Below are 18,165 nucleotides of genomic sequence, written 5' to 3'. Positions count from 1 at the left end.
CTCGGTGACCTCTGCTCGCCTCAGAGATGCCAGCCGCCCACCTGCCTGCATCCCACTCCCGGCCGCGAGCCCAAGGGTCGCCAGCATTCGGGAGCAACCCTCTCTCCATTTTTCAAAGTGCGTATATAGTTGATTTTTGTGTCCTCGGTGGAGGATCAAGGGGGCGCATTTGTCAGTTTCAGGTCCTCAGTAACCAGCAGCGTGGATCACCCACCGCCGACCGCAGCACTCACTCCCAAATCGCCATTTCTTCCCTACTCCCAAATGAATGCTATACAAGTACGATGCTAGAAGGCTGTGTTGCCAACATAATGACATATACATAAACGTGAGTGGTGATGGTATTCCCCACACCCTCCTCAAGAATTCACGTTTCAAACGCCGAACGCTGAGTGCACAGGCGCACACGTCTGTATTCTCGCACATGAAGACAAGCCTCTCCCTCCTCTCCCTGCTCCAGCGCCAACCTGGCCCAGCCGGCGGCGTTATATAAATAACACCAGCCCTGCGGCAAACGGCTACATGAGCATTATTTCCTTCTGCACCCATGCACGGCTGAGAATGGGCGGCACCTTTCACCCCAGCATCCCCACTTGTTGGACACATTTCATATTCTGAAGTTTATGGATGTCTTGAGAGAAGAATCCATTTCCAGTCTTATTGGGGGTTGAGGGGGCGTTGAAAGAAATGCTTTTGCTTTACAAAGGATACACTCTAAGCTACTGAATGTATTCTTTTGCATTTCCATTCTTTGTTTACTACATATTTAACCTGAAGTTCTTTTTTTGTTATGGGCAACATGTGCGACTAGGTAAAATACTGGCACATCCAAGACAATTCTTTCTGAATGCTGCCAGTGGGCTGGGCCTTGGGGCAGAAGGTGGTGGGCCTTCCTGCTGAGAAGGGGAAGACGGAACACACCAAATCTCTAAGAAATGGGTTCTCAAGACCTGCTCATATTTAAAGAGCTTCTGGGGGTGATAGTGCACATTGTGCTGGCAGTAATGCTTTATTTTCAACTTTGCATTATTGACTTGACTTTTTTCTTCCCTCTCCTCACCCCATTTGAAGATATTATAAATGCAATGTGTTTACCTCCAGGCCTGGAACAGAGAAAGTGATCAGTAAATGTCAGCCATTTATTATTACTGCCACTACTACAATTACTATTATTTACAATCTGCATTTCTATTTCAGATATAACTTTAAAGATATTTATTTGCTCTTCAGTGGCCTACTGTTACATCAGAGGTCTATCTGTGTTTGGCTCTGCCCCCTTACCCATTTGTTGGATTATAACATTGCAAAACAAGCATGACCTTGATGGCCATTCCAATCATAATCCTATATAATAAAAGGGTAATATGCAAATTGACCCCAGCAGCAGAAAGACTGGGAATGACTGGTCACTATGACAACACTGACCACCAGGGGGCAGATGCTCAATGTAAGAGCTGCCCCCTGGTGGTCAGTGCGCTCCCACAGGAGGAGCTCTGCTAAGCCACAAGCCAGGCTGACGGCTGCCAGTACAGCGGTGGTGGTGGGAGCCTCTCCCGCCTCCTTAGCAGCACTAAGGATGTCCGACTGCAGCTGGCAAGTACACATCCCCCAAGGGCTCCTGGTCTGCCAGAGGATTGTCTGACTGCCAGCTTAGGCCCAATCCCCCAGGGAGCGGGCCTAAGCCAACAGGTGGTCATCCCCCGAGGGGTCCCAGACTGAGAGGGCACAGGGCGGGCTGAGGGACCCCCTTGAGTGCACAAATTTTTGTGCACCGGGCCTCTAGTAATATATAATATGAAGCTTTGCAGGGTTGACTTTCAAATATACACTGTCGTTCAATCCTCCCAGGACCCCCAAGAAGTGGGTCTTCAAGATAAGGTTGTGAGACTATCAGATCAAAGAGGTGGCCCACAGCAGAGCCAAATAGCTGGCTTTGAATCCAGATCTTCTAACTTGACTCAAATTCCAGGTTTTCTCCATGTCAACGTGAAGGGACATATTATAATACCATGGGAAGAGTTTGAAAGGTATCTGTCAATGTGCATTTTTAGGTGGGAGAAGCCCTGGCTCTGGCAGGGAGTTTCATTGCCAAGCTGTTATTAGTCCTTGTCCCCAAAAGGTGGTAGAAATCCTCAAATGATACATTCCCAGAATTTGGGGACATTCAGGAAAATGGTCCTCTCTGAAGTGCAAGCTAAAGGAATCAACACAAAATGTTTGTAGTGAGCCTTCTGCAGCACCCACCCAGGCATTGTAACTAAGTTGCTGGTTAGATAGACGTTTCCCTAAATCCCTCTGGGATCAACATGACCCCCAAATCTAGCCAAGAAAATTAAAAGGTAACCAATTTAAAATAAACTAGTCTTCAGTTCCTGAAGACATACCTCCAGTGACTTCATTGAGGGACCTAGAGCAAAAGGAGACTTTAGGAAGAATTCAACACTTTGATAGCCTTGAGGATTTAGGTTCACAGGCTCCTTTGGGGAAACCAGTCAGCACCTGCTATCGCATTACCCTACTCTACTTTTCTGAGTGGTAGCTACCACTAAGTTCTAGTTTTCTTGTTTACTTATTTATTTACTACCTCCCACCTCTAGATAGGTACCTTGTAGTCAGTTGTATTTCTGATGCCTAAAACAATGCCTGGTACATGTAAGACACTCAACATCTATTTGATCAAGTTATCTATCAGAATCCTATAACTCTGTTTACATTGATTCTTAAATCACTAAGCAACCTTTTCATATTTGTTTAAGCTCTCAAATATAGTGCTCAGATCAGCCAAAAATGAGAATTAAAATGAACTTGACAATTATATTCCTTATTATAAATAATTGTGCATAATGGATTGGCTCCCAGTATGAAATTATTGTGGGCAGTTATTGGCTTGTAGGCAGTAGGCTTATAGGCCAAGTGCAGCTCACAGAATACACACAATCTTTGAAGAAAAATGATTGCCAGCATTTGAAAATCAGGAGATTGAACATTAAAACACACACACAGCAGAAGCTTCCACGCCTGGCCTTTGCAGGGCCACACTCCCTGGAATGCAGTAGAAGGACAGGTGTTCTGCAGTCCTCGTCCAGCATTCATCTCTCAGACATCATTTGTCTGGCCACCAAAGGCTTCTGAGTCTGTGACCCCCAATTTGTGATAGTGTCCTGAACTCGCTGATCTCCATAAAGAAGCTGAGCCATTCTCCTTTCCTTTGAAAACATATTAAATAACCTACCAACTTGTCATTTCCTAAAAAATGAAAGGATAGAAAAAAGAAAGATGCAACCTAATCCCCAATATACTTGAACAGGTTTATTTCCTTGGAGATAACAGGAATCAAAACATTAGCTAAAGTTGATAGAAACCTAATTTCAAATCCTCCATAATTTTATAAAGTTAGTTCCAAGGAATTGGTGTAAGGGTTAACTAACCTAAAATTACAAACTTAGTCATAGCAAATTGATTTCACATTGGTCTTACCTGTATGTTCATATTTTTTGTTTATACTTGAAATCTAGGCAGATACCACATTTTAGAATATTCTGTATCTTTTTTTTTATTCTGACTGCAGCCTGATTTCTTTCTTTCAAATATTTATTTGAAAAGTAGGTTATCTTGATTTTTGGAGGGAAATGTGATATGAAATTACTTCAAACTGAGTATCCATGAACATTATTGACATCAGCCTTTGACTTTTGGAATGTTAACTCTGACTTTCTAACAAGGAATTTGACATTTACAAAAACTATCATAAACATAAATGGAAAAGCTGCTTTAGTTCAGTGGCAAAAGTAATAAAAATGTCACATAATCTAGCCTAAGGAAACCTACAGTTGATGTCTTGAGAAAAGCTATACATCTGTACTAATCAAATTCACCCTCCTGATCAAAAGGCCAACTGGAAACAGATAACAAAATGGAGATAAGATGTCTACATAAAAATTATTCAATTGTAAATGTGATTGATAGGGCTCAATCACTTTTAGAAGCTTGCTCAAATTTTAATTTTCAATTCTTTTGTTGAGTTTTAAAAAAAAACTAGCACAACAAATTGATCTAGAATTGGATGCTGGCTTTTGTTTGCTAAAAAATCACAGGTGTCACATTTGTTTTATTGTGCTTAACAATGTTCTTTGTCTCCCTCCCACAGACACACTGGAAAAGGGATAGAATGCCAGGACTTACAGGTGAACATTGTATTCTTCATTCCAGCAAGGAAACAGCCTCTTTTTTTTTTAAATCATCCCAAAAGTTGCAAATGAATCTCAGGTTTCAAGTATGGACACCTGTGCTTTCCATAAGAGGTGAGCAATCTGAAGACAACCATCATCAGCAGGGTTTGTGGGAACAATGTCAAGTAGCAAAGGTTTAAGGGAAGAAACTTTCACTTCCTAAGAGAGGCAAAATAAGCTCTTTAAAGAACTCTTTCCCTACTAATTCTAATAGAGATGAACAAAACCCACAACTTCATGGGTGGTGTAGCCAAATCTAAAGTGTTTAAGCTAATTTCCTTCAATGACCAGAAGCTAAAAGGTTGAGAGAAGGAATACTCTTAAATGGAGATCACAGAGCCAGAATATACTTTCTGAAGCAAGGTGTTCTTGCCCACCTCCCCACCCGCCCCCCCAAAAAATGTGATGAACTTTTGGTCTCTAATTCATGACTATTTTGTCTCTAATTTATGACTATCAGATAGTCATAAAGAATTTTTATATTTAAAAAATTAGCTACACCTGTATGCATAGTATCTTTAGCAGAAATTATGGGCTACCTCTCAGGGCTTTGATTAAATATTTAGTGTCTCTATAGCAAAAAGCATAAAAATGTGTAGATAAAGTTACTGAAACTTTTTTTAAATTAACAGTCAGTACTTTAAAAAATGAAACTGAATGTTTGAACTTTGATTGAGTAAAACACTTTTGCTATTTCAGAAGGTTATTTAACACCCTAATATAAATAAGTACACCTGGCACCATTTCTAATACCTTTCTCTAATAAAAGGAACCAAGGCTCTTTCGGGAAATAATTTATTATAAAATTGGGGCAGGAGATATATGAGATGAGCCTGGGGAATCTTGTAGTGTCAGAAAGTAAGGAAGTGCTGAACACCTACACACACACACACACACACACACACACACACACACACACGGATAGGATTATGTCAAAGGGACACAGGAGCCAACTGAAAGAGCTTCCAGTCAGGGGGCAGCTCCAGCAGAAAGAATACTTCTTCTCTAAAACCTCCAAAAATATCACAGCCCACCTCATTGGCTCTGACTGCTGCTGGCTGGGTCATGTGCTATTTTTCAGCCTATCCCTGTGGCTCCAGGACTGTGATGCTCTGATTGGCTAAGCTTGATCCACATGGCACGGAAGGAGAAACAACAATGTCCATTTCAATTTTCTTGTTAAAAATGACATGCAAATTCTAGATTTTTAAAAATATGTATAGCTGTCTTTTGGGGGCCCTTAATATGAAAGAGAAAATAGATAAAGTGTTAGTTGCAAAATATGTCAAGAAAAAACCCTCCACTTTTCAGGAAAATTCAGTGAATAAATTAAAGGTAACTACTACCTGCAAGACCACCATGGACTCCAAGTTATCTAAACTGCACTGAAATATAAAATTCCGTCTTCCCTGCCTTCACTGTATGAGATGCTCAGAAATTCTGCCTGCTCCAAGCAGCACTGAGCAGAAGCTCAGGCAAACCATTCAGTCCTCACCTTTCATTGGAGCCTCATGAGGACTCAGCCTCCAGGCTGGAGCTGGAACTGGTTTGAGTCAACACAGCAGCAGGCATAGTTCCCTAGATCCTGTTGGAAACTTTCTGCCAAAAACGGGGAACCTCACTTCGTTTGCCGAGAGTTCTATTTTATGTTTTTGCCCTTTTTATTCATCTAGTTACTTATTGAAAATGACCGTAAAGCCATGCGTTAGATGAGGCTTTTGCAAACAGAAATGGATGTTTGTAACGAGCAGGCCCAAATGTGTCCACACAAGTCTCTGCTCTTCCAGTGGGGACAGCAGGCTCCTGAGAGAGGTGCTGTTGTTCACACCTCCCGGCCCTCTTTTCCTGAAATTACATTTGGAGTTTGCAGCACATTCTTCCAAATACTCTCAATTGTGAAAATGTTTACACTCTTGACTTTAAGAAAAGTGGCTGATTAGTGATTAAGCTGAGAAATATCATTGGGGACTTAAAATGACCTGTGACTATAAAATAAGGAGGTAGAATTTCTTCTGTTGCCCTTAAAGTGGCTCTGGAGGTAAGGGTTTCCTGAAAGCTGTGAGGGGAAGAAGCCGGCCTGGTGGCCATGTGAGATGAGGCTCTGACTAGCTGTTAAAGAGCTTGCTTTCTTCTCCATGCCCTCTTTAAACACCACTCCACTTTTAACCTCTGCTGAACCTTTACCCTCCGCATTTTCATTTAATAAAAGTGTCCAAATCCCAAGAGGAATTGGAGAAGAATTTCAATCATTCCCAGCCCACGTGTTCTCCACAGAAAGGGACGTTTTATATTTGCTTTTAGCCAAAGAGGCATCCCTTTCTAACTGTGGTAAGAAAAAGGGATTCGAAAACAAAGTCAAAACAGTGTCCTGTTCCTCTGGGCTCCATCTTCCACATGTTTTATTTCTCCTCCTTTCGGAGGTGTGACCCACCTAATTAAATCTCAGGGTGTGAAGCCCTGCTGGTCCTGACTTGGCAATTTTCAACACAAGTGCCCCTTTATGGATAGTTTGTTAGGGATCTTCCGTTACCTCAGATGAACATACTAATCAGCTACTGAGGCTACTTAGGAAAATAATTCCAATGGCTCCTCGCCCTCTTCTAATTACCAAGTCCCAAGCTTCTGGACTCAGTCCCAAAGTCTCTCATTTTCCTCTTCCCCTTTGTTTTTCCCTTGCTTCCATTAGTGTCTGCACTGGAATTCGGCCACACTGTTTGAAGTTCTCTGTTGCTATGAGATGCTATTTTGCATCAAACCCAAGTGTGAACTAACACTAATTAAGGCCTTTATGTACCTTTGCAAATAGCCACTGTGCTTTTGCCCAGGCCAAGGAGGAATAGGGTTCTTTTCATTTGTTTTAATAGCGACCTGAAGGTCCAGAGGTGATCTGTCCAAATAGAAGCAGGGAAGAAGCAACTTGGGGGTGGAGAGTGGGAGAAGCTTGTTAGTGTATTTGCCAGAGCACCCCGACCATTTTCTTCCAGAACAACACAAAATTAATAATTTCTCCCTTGCCTGGGCAGGAAAATACCATTTTGGAATGAAAACAAATAATGAAGATAAATGGAATCTCTAGTCATCTACCTTAAATCTCTATTTTCTGGGAGAGAAAACTGAGGCTTCAGAAAAATTGAAATTTTTGACCAAAATCAAAGAGTTTCTCAGAGTTCAGCCTGGGATGAGGACATAGTTAGTTTTTCTGATTCCCAGTCACTAAATTCTGGATGCTGCCTCCCTGGAAATGGAATGTGTGTAGAATACCATATAATCAATAACAGAACTACTGACACACAATCAACAGGGCATTTTCCCTGCTCATTCTCCAGCTTCATCTCTCATAAACATATAGCTTAAATGTATGAAAATAGGTTCTCTTTGAGTTCCTCCCTGAAACTTTTAGTTCTCTGAAGACCCAACTGGGTATCTTTCGTAATTTGTACCTAGTAGGGGCTCAATAAATGGTGAATAGAGAGAGATGAATAACACAAGGCAAATTCAGCTTTTCCACTAAGAAACATATCGACTCTCCTGTTAGTGCCAGATAACTTAGTCAACCAGCAGAGGTGAGAAAGCAAGTTCCACTATCTTTCACTTCTATTATTTTGATAAATTTGACTTATTTTTTAAAAAATCAATGAAATATTTAAAGTAACCTGAAATCCAAAACAAAAGCATTACCCATTCAAAGTTTCACTTTATCTCCAGAACTGAGAGACAATTTGAGCCCTCAAACGAGAGGCAATTCCTGTGGAAAGGCTAGCCTCTCATGAACTCTACACTGCGTGGAATTTCTGGGCCTTTTTCAAAATGACTAAGTCTTTTATTCCATCAGCCTCTGACCTCAGTGCTCAGAATCTAGGAAGAGCTAACTTCCATTTCCAGGGACTCATCTCACAAACATGGGAGAGCTCCACACAAACAAGGCTTAGATGACCGGGCCTGGGGTCCGAGGGAGCCCCTCATGCTGTGCGGACTTGTCTGGGGTTGTGGGCTGAGTGGAAGAAGAAGTTATTCTTTCTTTCTGACAACATAATTAAAATGCTAGACCAACACATGAAAGTGTTACAAAGTTAAAAATGGTGCAAATATCTATAATAATAAAAGTGCAATATGCTAATTAGACCAGACATCCTTCCGGATGTCCTTCCGTCCTTCTGGATGAAGCCAGGGCTACGAGGAAAGCCTGGGTCCTGGGTGCCTGCCGGCAGCCAGAGGGAAGCTGGTGCCGGCAGCTGGGGGAAGGAAGGCCTACTCTTGCATGAATTTCGTGCATTGGGCCTCTAGTGAATAATGAATTCAGAAAGGAAAACTAATAAAACAATTCTATTCACAATTGCATAAAAATAAAAAAAATAAAATACCTGTGAATAAATTTAAACAAAGATGTAAAAGACCTATACTCAGAAATTTATAAGATACTGAAGAAAGAAATTGAAAAAAATACAAATAAGTGGAAGTATATACCACGCTCAGGGATAGAAAGAATTAACATAATTAAAATGTCCATACTTCCCAAAGCAGTCTATTAAGATACCAATGCCATATTTCACAGAACTAGAAAAAATATTCCAAAACTTTATATGGACCACAAAAGATCCTGAATAGCAACAGCAATCTTGAAAAAGAAGAACAAAGTTGGAGGAATCAGACTATCTGATATCAAACTATTCTATAAGGCCATAGTAATCAAAACAGCATGGTACTGGCATAAAACAAACATATAGGTCAATGGATCAGAAATAAACCTGATAAATATGGTAAACTAATATCTGACAAAGGAGGCAAGAACATACAATGGAGTAAAGATGGTCTATTTAATAAATGCATTTGGGAAAACTTGGCAGATATGTGCAAAAAAATGAAACTAGACCACCTTCTTACCATACATAAGAACAAACTGCAAATGTATTAAAGAATTAAATGTAAGACTTGAAACCATAAAACTCCTAGAAGAAAACATAGGCAGTAAAATATCAGACATTTCTCCTAGCAATGTTTTTTTTCTGGGCAAGGGAAACAAAATAAAATAAGTAAATGGGACTGCATCGCAGCAAAGTGATTTTGCACAGCAAAGGAAACCATAAACAAAATGAAAAAACAACCCCTGAATGGGCAGACATATTCACCAATGATACATCTGATCAGGATTAATATCCAAAATTTATAAAGAACTTAATATAACTCAATACCAAAAAAAAATTTAAAAAAATTGTCCAATTTAAAAAATGGGCAAAGGACCTGAATAGACACTTCTCCAAAGAGGACCTACTGACGGCCAATAGACACAGGAAGAGATGCACAATGTCACTAATCAGAGAAATAAAAATTAAAACCACAATGAGATATCACCTCACACCTGTCAGAATGGCTATCTATATATATAAAAGCCTAAGCGACCGTTCAACTGTTGGACCATTGGACTGTTCGACCAGTAGCTATGATGCGCACTGACCACCAGGGAGCAGATGCTCAACACAGAGGCATGGAAATATGGAACACACTGATGAATCTCAGAGGGAAGAGGGGAGGGGGGAGGGTGGGAAGAGATTAACCAAAGATCTTATAACAGATTCTTGCACCGGTGGGGTCCCCAGATTGCGAGAAGGCACAAGCCAGGCCGAGGGACCCCACCAGTGCACGAATCCATGCACCAGGACTCTAGTCTATAATAATAAAAGCGTAAGTTGCTAATTACACCAGGCAGCCAAATGACCTTCCAGATGTCATTCTGGATGTCCTTCCGGATGACCTTCCTGATGAAGCCATGGCAGCAGGGGCCGAGGCAGAGGTGGTTAGAGGCAATCAGGCAGGCAGGCAGGGGCAGTTAGGGGCTATCAGGCAGGCAGGCAAGCAAGTGATTAGGAGCCAGTGGTCCAGGATTGTGAGAGGGATGTCCGACTGCTGGTTTAGGCCCGATCCCGCAGGGGTTCCGGACATCCCCCGAGGGGTCCCAGATTGCGAGAGGGTGCAGGCTGGGCTGAGGGATCCTCCCCCACATGCCCAAATTTCATGCGCTGGGCTTCTAGTATATATGTGTGTGATATATATATATATATATATATATATATAGCTAATGTGCAAAGTGTCCCCTCAGGAGTTTGACTGGGAGACAGGGAGTTCGGTTATCACTATGACATGTGCTGACCACCAAGGGGGTGGCGCGGAATGAAGGAAGACCCCAGCCAGCAGCCAGGAGCCGGCAGCCAGGGAAGGGAGTCCCCGGCTGGCAGCCAGAAGGCCCTGATTGCCCCTGTTTGCTGGGCAGGCCTAGGGACCCTACCTGTGCATGAATTTCACGCACAGGGCCTCTGGTTATTATATAAGTACACAGAGGTCCAACCACTGAATGTCAGGGAGATGTCTACTGTAGAGAAGGTACTGTTTCTCCCAAAGGGATTGGGGGCCAAAGGGGTGGATGTGAGACTTTTCTTTGAGGCAAATGGGCACCCAGTTGGGTTGAGTATGACCTGATGCTCTGGGCTTCTTATGTCACCCTGGTCTTTGCAGGGCTCCTCCCATCTCTTGATCCCTTTGGCAGTTACTTGTTTATTATGTTTGAAACATGTAGTAGTTAGATGGTGCTTGTAAGTGGAATGAAATATTTCCACTGCTTTTCTGACTGCTACTTATTTTAAGAAAAAAAAACAGCCACTGGATAAAATCCTTTGGTCCAGGTCACTGAGGACAGGCCTTGCTGCTCACTCAGCCCCATCCCTCCTCCCATGACTGCCTCTGACCAGGAAATGTCCATTCTCATGGCGACTTCCTGTCTTCTGCACCTACAGGTGGAAATTATGGGATTAATCCAACCTGAGAATACTTCAAAACATCACTTTATCAGCCAGAAATGGTCAGAGAATTCAAAGTGGTCATGATTTTCTGTGGGTTACTGGGATTGTTTTCTCAGCAACAATGTTACTGTCATGGACACATTTTTGTTCCTGTGACACAGTGGGAAACTCCCAACAATGCAAGGGAAGGGGATCCTACACAGCCTGTCCACTTTAGGGCAGAAGCTCTTTGCTTGGAGTTTGTGGATACTGAAATTATATAGTCATGTGCATTTATCTGAGGAGAAGGTCCACGTCTTTCATTAGGCTTTTAAAAAATATATTTTTTTATTGATTTTAGAGAGGAAGGAAGAGGGAGAAAGATGGAGAAAGAGAAACATCAATGATGAGAGAGAATCATTGATTGGCTGCCTCCTGCACACCCCACTCTGAGGATTGAGACAAAAACCTGGGCATGTGCTCTGACTGTGTCCTCCTGGTTCATAGGTCAATGCTCAACCACTGAGCCACGCCGGTTGGGCTGTAAATAATTAATTCTCTGTATTAAGTGCTCCAGAAGCAGATACCTCCACTCCCTGGATAGTTTAGTAAGGATGATGGCCTTACTGGTACCTAAAAGGTAGATTCTGACTCATCCATAGCACAGTCATTGAACCTGTGCCAGTGACATATACTGTGATAGGACAAGTGCCCCAAAGCTATAGGAACTGATAAGGAATTCACAGTCCAGTTAGCAGAGGACAATAATGTTGTCTGTTTTGAAAAAATCGGTGTACGTAGAAGACTCCAGAGCTAGATAAGGGTTCAAAGAGATCACAGAACAGACCAAGCTTGACGTACATCCAGACTGAGCTTTAGGAGTTAGCTAGGTAATAGGGACCGTGGGCAGAAGGCTGGAGGCAGCAGGAGCACTGTCAGGAGCCTGCCCAGACTTCACTGTACACAGGTATTACCTGGAACTTGATACATTGCAGATTCTGAATCTGCGCATCTGGGTAGGACCTGAGGAGCAACATTTCCAAAAAGCCACTAGGTGATTCACTGTTGGCTGGCCCCCATTTGATTTATCTATATTGTTGAAAGTTTTACAGATGACCCCTTTTTCCCCCATTGACCCCCTCCTCCTCACTCCCACCCCCTCCCCAGGCCTTCACCATGCTATTGTCTATGTCCACGACACTGACCCCAATTTGAGGAGGAGAAGAGGTTTACCAGATGATTGGGGGCCGACGAATAGCTCAGGGTGGCTGGGGCTCAAGAAGGGGCTCAGAGTGCCAGGAGAGCCCCTCTTTCTCTGAAGTATTTGAAACATACAGAAAAGTGCAGAAAATAATATAAGCATGTACTATCCAGATTTTACACATGTTGACATATCTGCTTCATGTTTTTTAAAGACGTGGTAGAAACTCCTTCATGTTCCTCCGGTCGCCCACCCCCACCCTCTCCTCAATAGGACTTCTCACCTGGGGTCTGTTCATTCCAACACGTTTTTATATTTTCACATGTGTACGTGTAAATAATTAATATGTCACAGTTTTTTGTCTTTTATATAAATAACACTTCACACAGTGTTCTTCAGCTAACATCTTTTCTCAATTCTATGTTTTCAAAATTTGTATAGGTTGATATTTGGAGACATGGTGATACCGTTGTAATAATCTGGTTATTATTTAACAGGAAAGGAGTGCGGGGGAGACCAATAATATAGGCAAGCCGTTTATACAGCTGTGCCAGACAGCTGCAGTTATCACTCTCCAAGTCTGTTCTCTGCTGATTAGTGGAGGAAATAACCGGGCAAAGGCAGTTTATACGTGTGCCCAGTAAGGTTTAAGTGACATAGGAAGGTGCTTATCTGTCAGTCACACCTGGAAACAAGTCAGTGGCCACTGCAAGGGTTTGAAACCTAAATATTTAAACTCCTGGACAAAGAGCCTTTCTCTCTCTCGCCTCTCCTACTTGCCTACACTCCAGGGACTCCTGTTGCAGGGGCCCCCTCCCCTACATTTGCCCACGTGACTCACGGCCATGTGGGACCCACACAGTGGACCGAGGGACTTTAATTAGCCGGATGCTACATCGGACCCAGCTGCTCTGGATTCTGGCTTTGCTTTTGGCTGTGCGGAAGCCCCAGCTGCACCTGTTCCGGGAGTGGGTTAGGGGCCTGGGACTATACAACCCCAGGAATCTAATTCCATGCAAATAAAGTCTTTTACCACATCTCATTATCCCAAGAGCCCCACTCCCACGAGGGACAGGGAAATTGGGCCCACTCATCTCTCCGGTAACAATACATCTATTTTGAGCTGCTATTTTAGTAGTATTCCTATGAATTTACTATAGTTTATTCATCCATATCCCTATTAATGAAGTTTTAGGTTGTTTCCTTTTGTTCATCCTTAAAAACAGTGATTTGGTTTGGAAAATGGCAGCAGAGTAGGTGGATCTTTTTCCCACCTCCTCCCAGAATGTCACTGGAACTAAATTGGGGAACATTTACTCTGAAATACCAGCTGAAGTCTGGCTGAAGAGGGGACTTTTAACAAAGAAGGGCAGACACCACCTTGAGATTGGTAGGAAGGGCGGGGTGGTGAGAGGGGCTGGCCCAGCTCCCAGGAGCAGCAGGCCAAGGGTGAGGAGGGTTCCCCCAGACTGGAGAGAGGCCTGCACCCCAGGCAGGGTTCCCCAGCCTGACAGTCAGAGCCTGGGGCAGCTGCCCATGAAGCAACCAGTGGTGGGGCTTCTAGCAGCTGGGGAGCTGAGCCACCGGAGACAGAGTCACTGTTTTTAAAGGGCTGGCACATAGGATTTTCGTTCTCAGACACTCACCCTAGGTTCTTTCTGAGCCTTGTTTCCTAATAAACAGCTTAAAAATTCATATCCCCAAAAGGCACTTAAGGGTGGCAAAACTTTGGTTCCCTTCAGTTTCTTCATGAAAAAAGACTGAAGGCAATTCCTAACACAAGTCCCAAGAAAGAACCTTCAGCCCTAGCCGGTGTGGCTCAGTTGGTTGGACATCGTCCCGTGCACCAAGAGGTCATGATTCCCAGTCAGGGGACATGCCCAGGTTGTGGGCTTGATCCCCAGTCAGGGTGAGTGCAGGAGGCGCATGATTGATATTTCTTTCTCACATCAATGTTTCTCCCCCACCTTCCTCCTCTTTCTCTAAAAATCCAATAAAAACTTTTTTTTAAAGGAACCTTTAACCTTCCCTCCTTTCATGGCCAAGAGATTCAGACAGAGAAACCTGCTTTGGGAAGAGAGCTCAGGATGTCTCCTTAGCCTAATTCGAATTAAGTATGGTAACTAGGGGGCTTCAAGCCAGGCGAGTTAGCTAGACACCCTCTGTCCCACTATTTCTGACTTGCCTGGCCAGAATTTTCCTGCCATGTGTGTTCCACTCTTTCTCAACTACCTGTAAATTGCCCGTTCTCACTTCTGAAATCTAAGACACCTTCTCCTTTTTTCAAAATTGTCTTATATACCAAATGTTGCCTCACTATCTTTGGAATTTTCATGCTTATAAAAAATCCCCATGTACATACAGTAAAATTTTGATGTTTCTCCTGTTAATCTCTGTTAATTTGAGAATTAACCCAGCTAAAAGACTTAGAAGGTGGGAGGAAAGATATAGTTTTTCTTAGCCCCAACAAAACTTTACAAGGGTACTTTGAGCCTGAAGCATTTGTGTACTGAACTAAATATTTGGATGGCAGAGTAAATATAGTGAGATTTCTTTTAGGTCACCTGTCTGTTGAGTACGTGGTTTGCCTTCTTGTTCTCACTGTACCCCATTCTTGGGTCCTGGCACCTGCTCTTCTTTCCCTTCATCAGAGGCCATTGCTGTCCCCAATGGGATCAGCCAACCCCGTCACTGGCCTGAGCTCTGGGACCAGGTTCCTGACTTCTGCAGGCTCAGATGCTTCCCTCTGCACACAGAGACCAACACGTTGCTAATTCTTACTACCTACCAGACACTCAGCTCACACGCCTCTTACCCGTTCTTATCACCCAACATGAAAGCCCTTTTTTTTTTATCATGTATCACTTCTTCTCTTTTTATCCTTAGGGTCCATAAGATTAAAGTGTGGTTCATAAATATGTTGCTTTGATGATTAAACATAGTAGATATGAATTTTATTTATAAATTGATTATGGTTTGTGTTTTATAATCTATGTATTTGTAACATTATGTCCTATTAGTTCAACCACAGCACAAAACTGTTGACTGATGTGAAAATATTTCTCAGGAGAGCTGGAAACTTCCTCCCTGACCCACCTTCCAGCCCTTCCTCTATTGTTATCCATCAAATATGGAACCTGTATACTCACAACTCCCCACTGCACATTCCCTACCTTTCCTTGCTGTACTGAAGTCAACCTCTCCTGAGGATATCGGGCTATTCCTTTCCCAGTAACCCTCACCAATGGCTGCTCTTTGTTATCCTCAGACCTCAGGATCAGGACTAGAAGTTGCCTCTTCTCAGTCACTTCTACGGCTTTGAGACTCCCCTATCTGGCTAGTCTGTATTCTCTCCCTCTGATGTGCTGCATCTCACTCCTCCTGGCCAGTCCCCTCCTATGTGCTTTAATGACTTAAGCAACTGCTCATTGTCTTCACCACTCTATGTCCTACCATAATTCTGGTGACTTTAATGTTTAGATGGCTGACTCAACTCTGCAATTCTGACTTCTCAGTTCTGTGACTTCCTCAAATCCAGTGACCTTTTTCTCCACTCCACATAGCTCTCTCTCCCATGGCCACAAATTGTATTAGTCAGCTCAGGCTGCCAGAACTATATATATACATAGGGACTATTTCCCTGTAACTTCATTTAACCTTACTTAACTCTTAGCAACCCTATCTCCAGATACAGTCGTATTTGGGGATTAGGGCTTCAACATATGAATGGGGGAGAGGGGACAATTCAGCCCAAGTAATGTCCTGACTTCATTGTTATCATAAATGCCATCAACTCTGAGATTGATTATCCCAGCTTGAATACAGCTTTGTTGCTTCCAGATCCCAACTTAGGTACTCCTGTGGTAGTCTGTTAGACAGACATGAACAGAGCAAGGATGATGGGCCAGGGACAGAAGGTCACCAGGTAGAAAGCCACAGGTGCCTACCAAGGGGCAAAACTGGGAAAACAAGGACCTAGCTCCCAGGGTAACCTTTCCGCATCTAGCATATCCCTGGTCATGCAGTTTGGGGCCCCTGACCTTTCATATCACTGGTCATGTTGTTTACACCCTCTGACCTTTCATATCGCTGGTCATGTGGTTTATACCCTCTGACCTTTCATATCGCTGGTCATGCAGTTCAGACCCTCCCCTGACCTTTCCTCCACTGACATGTTGCTAGTTATGCAGCAGACTGTCTTTGAGGAAGAACAAGGGCTGAAGAGTGGCCTTGTCCAACTCCCATGCAGGCCCTTGCTGGACCATGACCTTAAGCATTAACCCCTAGGGATAACATCTAGGCCTCAGTTGTGTTTCAGCTCCAGGCCCAGAAAGGCAGCAAAACCAGACAAGTGATGCCATAGCTGACCTCAGAACCAGCTGCATTGACTAATGACCCTCTGCCCTGGTGCCCACCAATCAGCAGAGACCATGACCCTGAAGAACACACCTGGAAAGCTGATGAATATTCTACTGGGATCCGCTCCTGAGACCTCCAAATAAATACCCTCAAGACGAAGGACCCTGTGTAGCTCTCTCTATGGAGCACACCACACCTTTCCCCGCCCCATTCTCCCAGGCATGTTTTCCTTGCCCTCTTTCTCCTAAGCTCTAAGGACTCTTCTTTGGCCTCTGTAACTTGTTTCCTGAGCCCATTTCTTTTATGGCTCACTTCTACCTTTGTGACTTTCTAAATAAAACTTTCTCTTATAGTGTGAGTTTGACTCTGAATTCTTTCGCAGCCAAGACTCAAGTACTGAGGTTACTGAACCAAGATCTGGTCTGACTCCACCAATCTAACATCTGGTGCTATTTCACTGCCACTATACCTGTTTTCACTTGCACTGAGATTTTTAGTAGGTTAGCTTTTCTATGCATCTGCTTTTCTTTACCACCCTGCTTTCTTCTGTTTTCATTTCTCCCTTCTCTTGCCTAGACTCTTAGTCCACTATTTTCACCATATCTGGCTAACATCACGAACTCCATTGTTGTTCTAATGTACCACCCCTGCCCCCCCCCAAAAAAAAACTAAACAAACAAACCTCTATTCCTAGATCACCCTTACTCTCCCATTTTTGTTCCTAAGCCTAGGATGCAAGCCTTGCTGGAGAAAAGCATTTCATAGTGCAGGTGGTGTTAGCAAAAGTTTATGGTCAGCTGACTTGTACTAACACACTATGGAGCAGCCTTTGATATTTCCAAAGTCGGTGCCTACTTCCATCATTTACAGCTTCTAGTTTAGGACAATTCTTCTCATCACTGTGCCCCCCAACCCCAACTCTCAGTACTTTGAGCACAGCTGAAGCTCCACAGACAATGCCTAAAGGGGCCTTCCACACCCCTCCTGCTATCCAGGTTTCCACGGTTCTTTTTCCTTGTCCTGGGAACACTTTGCTGCTCTGACTTTATGTTCCGGGGACCTCCTTGGTCTCTCTTTTAGAATGTAGGGAGCAATTGATTCTGAATAGTTTATTGCTTGGAGGTAACAGAAACTCTCTCTGCAGATTTTTCTCTCTGCTTGAGAGCCAAGCAAGTGGAGGTTAGGTGCTCCAACCCTGCCTGGTTCAAGTTACTTAGCTCAGTTTGTACTTGCCTCAGTTTCTGCATCTATAAAACGGGTGTTACAGTAATACCTCTTAGAACATGTTCTAACTAAATAATAAATGTAATCTGGCCAGGCCAGAGTGGCTCAGTGATTGGAGCATCATCCCGTGCCCTGAGGGGTTGTGGTTCAATTCCAGGTCAGGGCATGTACCTGGGTTATAGGTTAGATCCTCTGTCGGGTTGCATTTGGAGAGCAGCCAGTCAATGTTTCTCTCTCACATTGATGTCTCTCACTCCTCCTTCCTCTTTCTAAGCATGTACTTGAGTGAGAATTTTAAAAAAGTAATCTGCAATAAGCATTCTTTCTTCATAATCATCCTCTTATGGGGGACGTAAAATATATCCCCATATACATAATGGAA

General features: G+C 43.2%; 1 long non-coding RNA gene across 2 annotated transcripts; it reads left to right on the top strand.

Annotated features, from left to right (window-relative positions):
* Positions 1 to 16,911, top strand: LOC106696594. 2 transcript variants are annotated; one of them, XR_001347536.2, is made up of 3 exons: positions 1 to 117; positions 4,148 to 4,301; positions 16,501 to 16,911. It is a non-coding gene; the product is annotated as an uncharacterized LOC106696594 (long non-coding RNA). The 2 variants fall into 2 exon arrangements; XR_001347538.2 differs by having other exon boundaries at positions 16,488 to 16,911.
* The last annotated feature ends 1,254 nt before the right edge of the window (positions 16,912 to 18,165 follow it).

The sequence above is a fragment of the Myotis lucifugus genome, unplaced genomic scaffold (assembly GCF_000147115.1).
Source record: "Myotis lucifugus unplaced genomic scaffold, Myoluc2.0 scaffold_21, whole genome shotgun sequence".
NCBI lineage: Eukaryota > Metazoa > Chordata > Mammalia > Chiroptera > Vespertilionidae > Myotis > Myotis lucifugus.
Note: the sequence above shows the minus strand (reverse complement) of the source record. Positions and strands in the feature narration are given on the sequence as shown.